The sequence below is a fragment of the Acomys russatus genome, chromosome 1, assembly GCF_903995435.1.
Source record: "Acomys russatus chromosome 1, mAcoRus1.1, whole genome shotgun sequence".
Classification (NCBI taxonomy): domain Eukaryota; kingdom Metazoa; phylum Chordata; class Mammalia; order Rodentia; family Muridae; genus Acomys; species Acomys russatus.
The window spans coordinates 82494708-82510318 of NC_067137.1; the positions used below are offsets into that span (position 1 = coordinate 82494708).

Sequence of the window (15611 nt, forward strand, 5' to 3'; positions counted from 1 at the left end):
AGGAGTCTCCTATGCCGAACTGAAAGTAGAGCTGGGAAGCCAATCTCCTGATATCTTCATGTGACAACTAACTGTAATTATAATCACTCAGTAAGGATCTTGTCACCTTCTCCTATTTTTGCAGCCCTAAATTCTTCTATTGAGTTAATTATGGTTGTGAATATTTGTCTAAAATGTACATGATGCCCTGTATGTACAGATGTATGCACTACATGTATGTTTCCAGGCACTAATCATATGCAACATGCATGCTGTTACTTGCTCTTAAGTTATTATATATTATGAGAAGCATTCAAAATTTTAAAATGCTAGATCTCATTTTGGCATCAATTAGATATTACTGATATAATAGGAAATAAATTATCCTTAGTTCTCTGAGGAGAGGCAGCACCTATGGTTGAATTCCTCTGGCTATTAAGTGAATCTAACCAAGTCCCTTTGTTTATGGATTCAAAACTGATTTTTCATCAGAATAAGTTGTCTCTGCCAAAACCCTAGAGATTTCAGACCACCTTGAAGCACTTCACTGTCTTCCCAAACTTTGCTTCATTAGTAGACTATTTCTAAAGAAAGTAATACTAAATTGCTGTTTAAATTCTCAGCTGCTTCTTAGAGCCAGATTGGACAGGAACACGTTGCTGTTGTACTAAAAAACAGTCTGCCGCTACACATTTTTAATAAAAATATTACCTATAGCATTAATTTTTAAATTTTAACATACTTTGAAAACAACTCAAAAGACACCTCTCAGATTCAACTTATGCACTTTATCTTAAAATTTTGCTTTTGTACTGATATTTGCTTATAAATAATTAGTGATTTAATAGAAAAAAACTGTAAGAATTGATAATCTAATCAAAGAAAGGTAGAAATATCTTTGAAACTATTAATTACCTGAAATTAAATTAGTTACCTTTTATGCTTCCTTGGGCTTCACCTTAAGTATATGCTCTTTTGATCACCATAAACCCACTTAGTAACATTGTCCTTTTCCACATATGGCTCCAGCGATCACAGCCTGGCAACATGGCGGGAACTACGCCAAAGAGGGAGATGCACATTAGAACACACGTTCTCTTCTGGTCCCATCTCTAACCAGGACAGGATTCATTTCCATGTGTCCTGACTGCAAAGTGCACCAGGATAACACATTTCAGTACATTTTTAAATAAATTCTATTTTTACCAAACACAAGACTGCAAACAAGTGTGAGGTGTTTTTCACAAGTATTAAAATGCCCATAATTCTGTATTTTCTTCCAATTTTTGGTTTTATGATTCTAATTAGTTTCCCAATTGTGTAAAGTACACTACACTAGGAGTTGTTTCTAGAAAGAAAAAGCAGAAACCTTACTCTTGTGTAAATCATCAATAACAACAGCTGTACTTCACTTAAAAAAATAATCGGGTTGGTTTCATTTAAACGCTGTAGCTAGTATGCCTTGGCCTGTGTGCTTCACGTCTTCCTTGCTATAAAATGAGTTTGTCTTTTTCCAGAAATTCTCTGCTACTTTTATTGATTTGGCTTTACTCTTTGCTCTGTCTTTAATTGTAACACAGTGCTTCCTTTCTCTTCCCTCCAAAATGTTTCAGAACTGTCTCTATGAGCAACCAAAAAAGATTAATCTGTATGTATGTGTATATATATACATAATTTTTAAGTTTCCAATTATTTCTCATTTCTTTCTCTCAGTTCGGCTGAGACAGGTACTTGCAAACACTGTGGCACAGTCTCTCACAGCCTTTCCTGCTTTATGGGGGACTTTGCAAGGGCTCAATCAGCGTTAATGGTGCATCTTTATTTAAGGACACAAAATTGGGAGAAGTCAATTTGAGATCTCAGATGAGCAAGTGTCTTCAGAAAGAATGGGCACAAATGGGCTTAGAAAACAGAAAGCACAAGTGAAATGCCATGCACAGAGCACTCAGGGAAGCCAGGCACAATGGGAGACTGGGGCACTAGGGAGCTTTTTAAGCTTCATACAATTGGAGCAATGGTCTTGATCCAACCATCTATGTTAAACTGTTAAAAGCCAGGTGAAAGGCAGAACAAGCTGGGATTCTATAGAGAATGCCGAGGAACAGCAAACGGAGAGCTAAATCTAAAAAGGATGAACATTAACATACAACAGTGAAGTCAAACCCGGTGCATTTCCTGGTTAATTTACCTTGGAAGGGCACTTTAGGTACTGAGCCATTAGTAACAACAAAATAGTATTTAAACTGCCACCATTAGAATGTTGAAAGAACATAGTTTACACCTGGTATTTTATGAACATACTCATGTGCATTTATTTGCATGTGTGAAAACATAATATAGCTCACATAGTCTAGTAAATTCTCACAACTTTATAATAATCATCATAATTATGCTGAACCTCTTCCACTTAAAAAGATGCTAATTTATATTAATAGCAAAGGTATAAGTGTATAGTTTTACAGATCTGAAACAGAGACTCAAACTAGATGTCACATATTACCTATGGGACATAGAAGTATTAATATTAAATGGCTTTAATTAGTTGACAGGAGAGTTGTATATTTTTGAAAAATGTTTCTTAAATGTATTAATATGTTTGTTTTAAAAAAAATTTAACATCATCATAAAGGGAGCAACAGAATAATAAATTCTAGAATTTGAAGCAGTTAAGTACATGAAAAAGATGAATCATACATTAATTTATCCACCACTAACAACTTGGAGACATTAATTATTCTTCAAAATAATTACTAAGAATTAGCCATATACCAATCAGTGGTTTGGGCTGAAAGAAAAGATTACTTTATATGTGTCATATTAGATAGCTGACTTAGCAAAAAGGCTGGGAAGCTGGCTTTTAGAATGAGACCTCAAGGAACTGAATGACAGGTAGCCAGTACCTTTCACACTGTCCCAGACACAGTGCACACTGCATGGGTGCTCCAGGCCCCAGCAGTACTGGATGCCATCAGAACAACCTGGAGCTGTTTCTAGCTCCACGCTTCCTAGCCTGTCTACATGTGAAAGCCTCAGGAAGATGGGCAAACATAGGCCACCTACCAGAACCCTAACAGCACTTAAAGAAGAGCATTTGATGTTTTCAGCTTCCCTAACAGAGAATATGGTCTGCCTTCCCACTAACTTCTCCTGGCAAGTTCCATAAAAGAAGGAATTCACATGTTAGGAAAACAACTTGTGCCGTCCATTAAATGACACAAAATATTATGTTGGCTTGGATAGGAGCAGTAGTGATCTATTGATCTGACTAAAGAAGCCATTTCATTTCATTATAAAGTAAGAAAACTCCAGTTCAGCGGACAGAGAAATATTTCTTTTGTTGTGCCTAATTTCTGAGCCTCTTCCTTCAGATTTGTTTTTGGGTTTTGGGTTTTGGGTTTTGGATTTTTTATTTCTTTGTTTTGTTTTTTGTTTTGTTTTGCTTTGTTTGAATGTCTACCTCTGTTCTATGAGTTAGCCTTGGGATTACTAGTCACAGGAGTGGGCACACACAGCCTGCCACTAAGATATAAACTTAGGCCATGATCTCTTCTGTTTATGTCCTTCTTGACAACTAGTACACAGGAGGGTGTGACACAAGTGTCTGGCAGTCAATTGCCTGCCACAAGAAGAGCTTGTCTAAAGAATAAGGCAATGAAAACAAAGTGATATCATTGACAGTAATGTCTGAGTCTCCAAATGATGTCTTAAGATATACTCCTTGACTCCCCAGTTAGGTAGCCAGGAAGCTCCTTTGGGGCAATAACATTGCTGTCATTTGCAACCAAAAATGTTCCTAGTCTGGGGTAAAAAGGACAGTGCCACTTTTATTTTGAGTTTCACTTACAGTAATTTGGAGAATATTGTTTAAGATAAGAGTGTGGCAGGAGAGATGTAAAACAAATTTATAAAATCTATTATTCTTAAAAGTAAAGAAAATACAACCTCTCTTAGTATCAAAGGGATGAGAAAAAGAAACTTATGAAAATATAAAAATGCCATCCCCCAAACAGAGCCTTAAATACAAGCAACTGTACAAAAACTTTATGTTTGATAAAATAATATCATGGTACGGAAGAAAGAACTGAATGTTTCATATGATTTTTAAGAGTGACATGGTATAGTGTATAAATAACACTGTAAATCAAGGGACTGATGTAGACTATTATTGTGTAGTCAAATAATCTTTACTTCTCTGGACCCCCAGTTTCTTACTTTTCCTGTAAACATCTTTTACTTCTAAAGTTGTGACTGAATACTCACAGTCCATTTTAGTCTCACAATTACATCTTCTTCTGCTACTACCTAGGGACTAAGGAAAAGAAAGGCGCGCGCGCGCGCACACACACACACACACACACACACACACACACAAATACACAAGTAGTATAGATTTTTGAATCACAAATTTCAGTTTAATACAGGATATAATTTGATGACATTTAAGATTCTTTATCAAGCTGCTCTATGAGTTCAATTTTTAATTGCACTGGACTCTTATTTTGTATGCTAGACCCCCTTTTTATTTCTAACACAGGAGGGAAAAAGGCACCCTGCTTCCTGATCCCTTTCTAAACCATTGCAATGAAATACATAGAACAATTTTTGATACAGATTATATATAATATATATGGTGTGTGTGTGTGTGTGTGTGTGTGTGTGTGTGTGTGTGTGTGTGTTTTGAGATAAGGTTTCAAGTAGCCTAGGCTGACCTCTAACTCCTTAGGTAGACAATGACCTTGAGCTTCTGTTCCTGCCACCTGTCCCTCCTGAGTGCTAGTATTACAAGTCAACGTGTGCTACTGTCTGGTTACAGAACCCAGGTCCTCCTGAGTGCAAGCTAAGCACTCAGCTAACAGAGCCACACCTCTGCTCCCATATTAGCCCATTTGTTTTTGTAGGTTGTGGTGAAATGCACACACAGCTTACCATTTTACATTCCATTAAGCGTACAGTCCTTTACAGCCATCATCTTCACTCATCTTTAAAATCATTTCACCCAAAAGCTCAAAACGTTCTCATTAAATAACTCCGCTTTCCTCTCTCCAAGGTATCTGCCATTATCCGCTGTCTTACTTGGTCTTTACAGATCTGACTACTATAGGTAACTCCTATACGTGTGATTATATCAGAATAATAAACTAGTGAGTGGACTGTTTCCCCAGACATGCTTTTAAGGTTTATCCGTATTGCAGTAGGTATCACAATGTTCTTCCTTCTTAAAACTGACTAAGAATCCATTGTATGTATGTATCACACTTGGTTTAGCAATCCATCTACCTTTGGGTTATTTTAAGTGACTCTTGCTAAACATATACATACAAATACCAACTTGGATCCTTGCTTTCAGTTCTGTGGGGTACACACTCAGAGGAGGATTGCTAGATCACACGGTAGTTGTAATTAATTGTTTTTTTTTTTTTTTTTGAAGAGCCACCATGCTTTTCACAGCAGCCATACCACTTTTTATTCCCACAGCAATACACAAAAAGGCCATTATAAATGAAAATAGTTTACTCTTTACTGTATATATCAAAAGAATATGGTAATGCTTAGAAACCAGACATAAAATGGTTGTTCAAAATGACATCAAGACATCATCATGATGTTAATATAGTTGTCAGTTAAATTTTTCCAAGTTTTTTTCATTTTCATGTTTTTCCAGAATTAAAATATTTCATACAGCTTTTTATGCTATATACTTAAGTTTTTCTGTGACATTACAAAGACAATATAATCATCGTGTGTGTGTGTGTGTGTGTGTGAGAGAGAGAGAGAGAGAGAGAGAGAGAGAGAGAGAGAGAGAGAGAGAGAGAGAAGGTCTTAGTGTAGCCCTGGATGGTCTAGAACTAGGTTTGTAGATTAGACTGGCCTCAGACTCACAGACATCAACCTGTTTCTGCCTCCTAAATGCTGGGTTAAAGGAGTGCACCATCACACCTGGTCATAATTATAATTTTAATGTGTGTGTGTTATGTTCAATCAAGAAAAACACTGTAATTTTCTTAATCACAAAAGCATGCATCATTTAAGTTGCTGAAATTTCTTCTGGCCCTATAAATATGTAATAAACACATTTATAGATAAATATTTCATTTTAATAATTAACATGGAAAAATATTAATCAGTTAAAAGATATGCATTTCTGACAGTTGCTAATATTATATTTGTTTCCAAAGTTGTATTTTAGATTCATATAATCCCACCATTCTAAACAGAGGAGCCCATGGCCAAAGATCCTTCTGTGAGCCACGACTCCCCTAACCAACTATCATCACCTAAAAACACAAAAGAAGTGGATGTGCCATGAACTTTCCAGGTTGTGTGGCATCCAGAAATTTTAATAACTATTTACATACAGCACTGATAAGCAAATGAGGTAGTGCAGGCAATACTCACCACGGTTGAGGGGCAATTGGTGCTAAGTTGTTGAAAATACTTCTCATACAATATCACAGCTTCCCCTTCCCCAGCTGCTCCCAGCTGCTGCCAGCTGCTCCCCATCTCTGCCTGTGTCTCTCTCTCTCTCTCTCTCTCTCTCTCTCTCTCTCTCTCTCTCTCTCTCTCTCTCTCTCTCTCTCCCCACACACACACACCCAGAAAACAAGAAGAAGGAATAAAAAAGGTATAAGAAACACACACACACAGAACCCATAAAAATACAAAAATGCTAAAAGTTTTTCTTAACTCATCTTGTTCATCTCTTTTTCTTTTTTGTAAATTTTAGTCATTGAACCAGAACCTCTTTAAGCTAAATATATCTGTCTGCCAAACTGTTTAGCACAAACCTTTGCACATAGTAGCCATCGAGTGAGTTCAATTTATTCCACTGTGTGTTTTATTTTTTATTGACTGGGAATAGTTTTTTTTAATCATGATTTAAAAGTAAATTATTGATGCATTAACACATTACAAGGATTCCTTTTTTATGTTAAAATCGTGGAATAAAATTAGCAGATAAAGAGGGACCCACATAAAACTGTTGTGAGAGTCAATGCAGTATTCAATCCTACCCAGACCGTGAATGATAATAGGCATGTTACTTGAACTGTCAAACTCTTCCCAAAGCAATCTTAAAGGCTAATCACACAGGCAATCGCTCTTTTCATTTCTGTCGCAATAACAAAAATTTAAGCAATATCTCTTGATTGAAGTTGTCTTGAAAATTGCTTAGTTTGAGACCTTATTTTAAAATGCAACAAGCCTGAAATATTAAATGCAATTTGCCATGCAGCCTGGAGAAAGAAATGCAGTGTTTGGTACATTTTTTCCTAATTGTTTGTGATTGCAGCCTGCGTAGCCCCAGCACTTCCTCTTCAGAATCACTTCTAAGGGCCCTGCCATCTTTGGCTTCTAGTTTTAATCAAAAAAAGGCTAAAAATAAAATAACTCCACTATTAGAAGAGACAAACCTTCACAATGCCAGCTTTAACGTTTTTATTTAATTGACCTTAAAGAAAAGGTTCTCAGTGAATAAACTGTTGGTTCGTAGTGAATTCCAACTGATTAATGAAATCTAATTAACAATTACCCAGTGTTAATATTGACAAAAATCACTGTCTCAGAGCAAGCTGGCAGAGTTATAAGGGAATAGTGTTTTGGTTTTTGTCTGTACAGAAATCAGTAAGTCACTCATGTTATTTAGAAAGTCTGTGGAATTTAAAAAAAAAATACTTGTATTAAAAAATTTATAAATTTGCCTTTACTCCTATCCCATGAATATGATTAATTCGAAAATCAGAGCAGAAACAGAGTTGCGTGGAAACCAGCGCTGTAGCCCTCTCTCTGCCGGTCCCTGGCTGCTGCTCTGTAGAACAGGGGGAGGTGGGAGACTGGGCCAGTGTCAAATTATCAGGTCTGCCACAGACAGTAAGTTCGAATTCAGACATCAGCGCTAACCAAATGTGTTTTCCAGAGCTCTGTGAAAATCGGATATTTCTTCCACAGTTAACAGTGTTTTTCTAACATTTTCATTATTTTAATATTGAATAAAGAACTCGTGCTCATTTATTTAAAAGCACCCCCGGTCAGTTACTTAGTTCATGCTTGATAAGAAAGGCAGGAAATGCTGGTCCAGTAAATGGAGATTATGCAGAGAGATGGCCTGTTCAAGGTGCAGTCAGGAAGCGGCGCATGAGTGGAAGAAGCCATTTCCTGAAAAAGAGAGGAAATCCACTGCAGACTCTTCTTGTTCTTAGTCTTCCCTGACACAGGAAACAAAGGCTTTTCCCTCTGCGCATCCATAGAAAAAGGAATTTAAAACTCTCCCTGGATGAGCTTTCACGACATTTAAGTTGTTTGTTTTTAAATTTACTTATATAATGTTATGCCTGCAGGCCAGAAGAGGGCACCAGATCTCATTACAGTTGATTGTGAGCCATCATGTGGTTGCTGGGAATTGAACTCAGGACCTTTGGAAGACCATCAGTGCTCTTAACCTCTGAGCCATCTCTCCAGCCCAACATTTGAGTATTTTTAAGACTTCTTACATCTTTTTGTTTATTGAAAAGGGGCTTTAAAAAACAGAGTTTTCATAGGACGAAATGTAACCCGTGTCCCCACACACACACACTCACTGCCCTTTTCCAGAGCAGGGCTGGGCATACCAGTGGCATGGTAACAAGCTGACTTGGGAGTAAACTGTAAAAGCAGAGTGTATGCCTCTATACAGAATTAGGAGATTATCATTTTTTATTTGATATTTACAGTATGGAAATGTTTTTATTACATGTGTTGAGCAAGGCATATCTACCGTGAAATAAACTTTGTTTCTAAAATGTTCTTCTTTCCCATTAGTATGATCCCATAAGAAAAAGTTTATAAAGACATAAGCCCGTGGGCTGGTCTTATGTAAAAGCTAAAAAAAAAAATGTAAATAATCCATTATTTCTTAATACACAGTCATCTATATAAGTAAATGCATTTTTGTACATGTTCTTTTTTAACTGTATATGCGATTTCTTCTAAATAGTAGGGAGCAAACGTCTATGTAAAAGCAAGTATCTAGTAGCTTGAGATTAATAAAGGTTTGCTTGAGTTTTAAAAAAATCAAATTTTAATTAGTAAATTAATTTTTTAACTACACATAAATGAGGCCGATTAAAGCCTGAGTTTGGGGGAAATGTTCTCAGATTAATAAGTTTTAAAGTGGCTGGCGGATGTGCTCTCCCTCACACAAGCATGGCAGTAGGAGGCAAGCAGGTGCCGTTGTGGATGTCCATGGGCACCTCCTCCAGCTACCCGCCCCACCCCTCCCTACCCACTCCCCATCCCCCGAGTCTCAGTGTGCTGGAGGAGTGGGAGGTTAGGCACCTGCAGAACCGCTGTGACCAGATCCATGACTGAGACAAGCTGGAGGACGGCAACAGTGTTGTGGAGTCCTCGTATATGGGGATAAATAAAGGAGTCACAGACGGGAGAGTCATTGGTGCACTGGTGGATCTTGTATACATCTTCGGTTTCCAAAGGGGCCATGGATTTTGCAAAGAATGAGCTGGGTCTGTTCAGAAAGGCCTTGGAACGGATCATTAACTCGGAAACTGGCTTTGCTTCTACAAACATTTTGAGCCTGGTTGACTGACTCAGAGGCAAAAAAACGAGGAGAGAGGAAGTGGAGCAGGCGAGGCGCTGCAGAAGTTTGCGCAGAGCAAGTGGCTGATTGAGAAGGACGGCGAGTTCACCCTGCATGGCCAGGGCCATCCTAGAGATAGAGCAGTTCTTCCGAGAGTCCTACACGGATGCCATGAAGATGTGCAACAGCTGCCACAGCCTCCACATGCAGGGTCAAAGCTGCAAAACCACGCTGTCCCCACTGTAATGACTACTGGTCCCATGACATACCAGAAGTCTTCCACCCTGAGAATGAGAGGGAGGCTGGCATCTCCAAGCTGAGCAGAAAGTTCTTGTGGACCCAGCTGCATTTAGCTGCGCCCTATATGGCTCCTGCTGTTGGTGGGCTGACCCTCAAGGCCACTCAGACCATGGCCCGGCCTGCCGTGCACATGACACATGAACCGCCGCCCTTGTTGATATTTGCTCTTAACATGCTTTTAGTAAATGTTTCCTGATGATAAATAAATAAATAAGTAAAGTTAGTTAAAATAATTATTCCAATATTATTTTCTATGCTTTGATTTTTATTCAAATTAAGACACTAAAAAGAAACTCCAATAAAACAAAAACTTAGCACAAATTAATTACAAGTGTTATATTTTGTATTTTAAATTGTTATATTTTAAATTATAATGCTAAAGACAAGCTGCATATGAAAACTTCAGTAACATTTAGTCATTTTTGGTTTAACAAAACAAGACTCCCATGTATCTTATTTTTTTATGTTACAGACAACATACATACAACAATATCCATTTTATATATATATATATATGCTAGATATCAGGATATTATATACAACATATGAAAACTAATAAACTTGAGACTTGTTCTCATTTTTCAGTAAAACAATTGTAAGGAGTACAGAGGAGGACCTGTGGGTATAACACTACACTGATCCAGGGTCTAAGCAAGCTTGATCATCTAGGCCCCAACTTACTGGTATACTAATAATTTATATTAATTTTCAACATTAAAATGTAGCACCAAAAATATAGAATCCTTCTTCCTGTGAAAAAATCGATGCTTCCATTATTTCCTTGCTCAGCAAAGCTAAGATTTTTCCAATCTTATAGTCACACTGTGGGTATAAAGTCACACTGGAAACACAGCTCTGCTTAAAGCCAATGGCACAGAAGATAAATCAGTTAATAGCCTGGGGGCATTTTTAGTGTATTTTTGCTAATCCTTGTTTGCAATTTTACGATTTAATGGTTGCAAAGTTTTAGTTAAAATTGTTAGTAATATAAGAAGGAATAAAGTCCATGTCTCCCTTCTCAGCAAGGCCCGCTTACCTCTTGAGGCTAAATTCCACCACAGTTTCTTATTTACCCTTCAGAAATAAACACACAGCAGGCGCACACAGGCTTATCTCCAGCTTTACCTAGATCTAAACATACTACACAAATTGCTCTTTTTCTTTTTTTAACTTAATACAAGTTGGATGTCTCTGTATGGGACACCCCAGAGGCGTCCTTTTAGAAAAGATCCACTTTAACCCATTCTCTTCTGAAGAAATGTTTGTGGGTTTTGCTGACAGATGGTTTTTTTAATTAATTTATTCATATTACATCTCAGTTGTTAATCCATCCCTTGTATCCTCCCATTCCTCCCTCCCTCCCGCTTCCCCCCCCCCTATTCCCCTCCCCTATGTCTGTGACTGAGGAGGACCTCCTCCCCCTGTATATGCTCATAGGGTATCGAGTCTCTTCTTGGTGATCTATTATCCTTCCTCTGAGTGCCACCAGGCATCCCCATCCAAGGGACATGGCTGACAGATGTTTTAAGCATATCTTTGCTATACACTGAGGTGAGACAGCTGATATGCAGAATTCCAGAGATAAAATTTCTCCTAGGAAAGGTATTTTAAATTTTGTTGCAGACAAGCTAAATTTCAAAACTGACAGAAATGGTAGAACTTGTATTTTATGTATAAAATGTATTTACTAAGTGTGGCTTTACTTCCTCTAAATAACTATATGAATAACCTCTAACTTTTAATGTCTGTATTATCCTGAAGACAACATCAGCATATAAAGTAAAAGAAGTAATTTAAACTAATGTGGGCTTTTCTAGGCAAATAAAGATAGATCTTAAGGAAAAGTTAAGATAATGTTTATAGAATTCTAGTGGCTAGCACATTAATAATCAGAATTCAGAAGGCAGATACCAAGGAAAGGGTAGCTACTTCCAGTTACTGTAGTTCTAACTTTAGAAATTATTATTAATAACAAGGCATGTTCTTTGTATCCCTGTCAACAGAAGTAGCTGACTGACATTTTAGTCTCAGTCTCTGATGCTGGGATAAAGACAGAAATCTGCATAATCAACTCACAATTGTACATGACAAAATAAGAGAGTCTCTCTGTAATTCAGATGTAACTTAATTTTTATAAACATAAATTACAAATATGTAGATATTTACAAAAATAATGTACTGTTAAAATTTGAAGTTTCAGTGAAATCACCTTCACAGTTTTTAATTAAATGCATCCCAGTTTAAAAGTGAAACAACACTGGCCAGGCACGGTAGCACACAACCTTAAAGCCAGCATGTAGAAAGCAGAGGCAAATGTGTCTCTGTGAGTATGAGGCCAGCCAGTCTACACAGTGAATTCTAGGCCAACCAGAGCTGCATAGTGAGACACTCTTAAATAAACAAGTAAATAAATAATAGCTTTCAGTCTACAAATAGTTCTGTCTTCTCTTTCTGAACAACTATATCTCTTAAATTTCAATTTCCAGTAATGATAGCACTAAAATAATAAATACCCTTAAAAATTGAGATGTGTGTGCCTCACACTTGTAACCCCAGCACCTGAGAGGCTGACACAAGCAGACTACTGAGCATTCAAGACCAGTAGAACCATAGCCTGTCATAAAAACAACAAAAAGAAACCTCTAAAAATTAAAACTTTAATATGTGAAGTTATTCATGGCAAATGACAGTGAAATTTAAGAGCTATCCAAGAAATGTTTTAATTCTTTTTTTTTTTTTTTTTTTTTTTTCCCTCACTATGAGCCCTGGCTAGTCTAAAATTCTCTGTATAGACCAGATGGATTTCAAATTCCAGAGATCTGCCTGCCTCAACCTCTCGATTTCTGGCATTAAAGGCATGTGCCACCAGTCCTGGAGAAAAATTTAAACTTCATAACGAAATCAGAAAACTATGTTTTTAAACCCAGGAACACTCCCCATCAAGAATTACTGTAAAAAGTTTAGAACTATAAAATATATCTTACAAGAAAGCGTAAAACCAACTAGGTCGAAGCTGTGAATGTGCTAATCATGGTTTATTTCAGTCGCGTGTGTGTCTGTGGGACATGAGACGCTTTCGTTTGAAAGATGTTAACTCCCAGTCATTTAACGTCATCATATCTGAGTCACACAGCACACATGCCTGTCAACATAACGCGACAACCTAAATTTCCACCTATCCCATGATCCTTTATGTCTATCAGGGATGTAGCTCAGTGGGTAGCATGCTCACCTAGTACGCACAGAACCCTGGACTTGATCCTCAGGACCCCATTAACCGAGTGTGGTAGTGCATGCCTGTAATAAGAGGGTCAGTTCAAGGTCATCGCTAGCCACACAGTGAGTTGGGATCAGGCAGTGTAATATGCAAGAACCTGTCTCAAAAAGTAAATAATTTCAGCATGTCATGATCTGTCACATAAAGAAATCAGGTAAACGTCAGCAAACCAGGAAACCATCCCATCATCTCTTCCTTTTTCTGATGCATGTCTTGCCCTGGTTGTCTTTTCACCTAAACCTTATGAATCTTTTCCAGCCTCACGATTTCAGTTATTATCTGTATTTCTAGCTGCTTTTATGTACCTGAATATCCCACAAGCCCTTCGGACACATCTCAAATTGATTTCGTTATCTTCCTTCTCAAGATGGCGCCTCTTCTTTCTAACTTACTTGATTCTGTACATATTTGTTCACGTGTGTCTTTTATGTTACTTCAGACTTCGTGTGGACACTGAACTTGAAGTCTGGACCCATCTCCATTTTCTCCTCTTGATTCTCCCTATTCCCGCCCAGTCCAGTCACATTCCATTCCAACTAGTTGTACCTCCCTGCCTGAGAAACTCAGTTTCCTAATGCCCTTCATGCCCTCTCAGTCTTTTTAACCTTTATCCCACTATTCCTGGCACTGCATATCTGCATTACTTTTCCACATCCTATGCCACTCGGCTAAGAACTAAACCTAGGCATTGCCACTCTACCATCACACAAAACCTGAATCAAGATTAGAGCTATCTCTACATTTTCTTTGGCTGGCACATCTGTCCCATATTTTCATCATCAAAGATGAACTGTGAAGACATACAGGTGTGGCGCCTCAATCCCAGACTTCATTTGTTTGACTTTTCCAAAACTCAGACTCCAGTATTTAAATTAGATTAGCAACATAAAACTCATGGGGGTTATCATTAAATGAAGTACATAAAAGCGCATGCCTCTATCTTGCCTAAATATTATAAGAATGAAGTCTTACCTGGAGTATATCTTTTGTCACTTCTTCATCCCACTAATTCTACTTACCTTTTATAGCTGGACTACAGCCATCTTTCATTTTCTCAAAATATTTTGTATCCTATTATTGCTTTCCTGTAACGATCAATGTCCTTGCTCACCTCCCAAGTTAACATTTTGGTAAGTCCCTTGAAAATAATTTTATTTTATTTGACCTTTTAGCCAAACAACCAGTGTTGTCACTGGTAATAAGAAACATGGTTTTAGTGACTGTTGGTTGGCTATTGGATACACAAATAGTAGCTCACAGCTTTGTACTATATAGCAGGTACTTCAATAAAATCAGGTTAGTTATGCTGTGTCACAGTGAGTGCTCCTAAGAATGAAGAGCATTTTAAAGCCTCTTAAACACACACACACACACACAGAGCGACACACTCACACACACACACACACCAGGAATTCACCTTTGATAAGCATTTAAATGTTTCCAGTTACTATGCTAGATGATTTAGGATTACTTAATTTAATTCAATCTACTTAACCCCTGTGGGTTAAATTACCTTATTAGCTCCATTTTATAAGACATGGAGCCTGGGACCAAAGAAATTAAGCCACCTACAAATCACATGAGCAATGGATGGTGATGCTGGTGTTTCGGTCAAGGCTACCAAACTATGGAATGCCTCCTCTTGATCACTTTGTCCTCGGACTTCTTGGCAGTGACGGCAGTGATGGAGCTTGTCTTCCCCCACAAACAGGGGAGCCTGTGGGTGGACCAGGAGCACATTTCCTCATAATCTCTCAAACTATGAAGACAAAGAAATACAGATTGTACCTTGAATTTGCATATCACTGCTACCTCAGAGCTTTTTTCCATATGCTTTCAGTAAACTACAACTTACATCTAAAAGTGTTTTCTCTTTTTAAAGAAAGTCGTGATAATCTTTTTTGCTATTAACAAAAAAAAAATTATAATCCCATTATGTTCTGAAAGCCCAAAGGCTCCGCTGAGCCCTCATTTACTGTATCCAAGCTAGAGGAAAAATAATTTCTATTTATAATTTTAGGTTAAGATCCAAATAAGTCAGTTCGTGAGCTATTTAAGGGCGTTGGAGATATAAAAGTGGCAGAATATCGTCCACACAAGGAAACACAGGTGCTCTCACACCAACAGCTTGGCGTCAGAGCTCCCTTGCTTGAATCAGCTTTGTTGAACTGTCCTTAGCCCTCTGAGGAGCTACCTTGAGGACTCCCCCATGGCAACCTGGAATGTGTCCAGACTTAAAACAAGAACGAAGAGCGAGGGTAATGAGAGTTCAGGGTATATGCAAGGTTTTAACAAGAGTAATGGATGGGCCCTGAGTTAAAGGCTCCCGGGCCTGAGATGAATGCTACACTGAAAAAGTGTCCACTGCTTTTAGGAGATGGTTGGAACATAAGCAAGGACCTCAGTCACACGTCCTGGCGAGTGCCAGTTTGGTTCTCCAAACCTACGAATGCAGCCACAAATCTACTCGTGGAAGAAAAGAAACAA

General features: G+C 37.9%; 1 pseudogene; it reads left to right on the forward strand.

The window, feature by feature from the left end:
* The first annotated feature begins 9156 nt into the window (after nucleotides 1-9156).
* Nucleotides 9157-10120, forward strand: LOC127189658 (non-structural maintenance of chromosomes element 1 homolog; annotated as a pseudogene).
* The last annotated feature ends 5491 nt before the right edge of the window (nucleotides 10121-15611 follow it).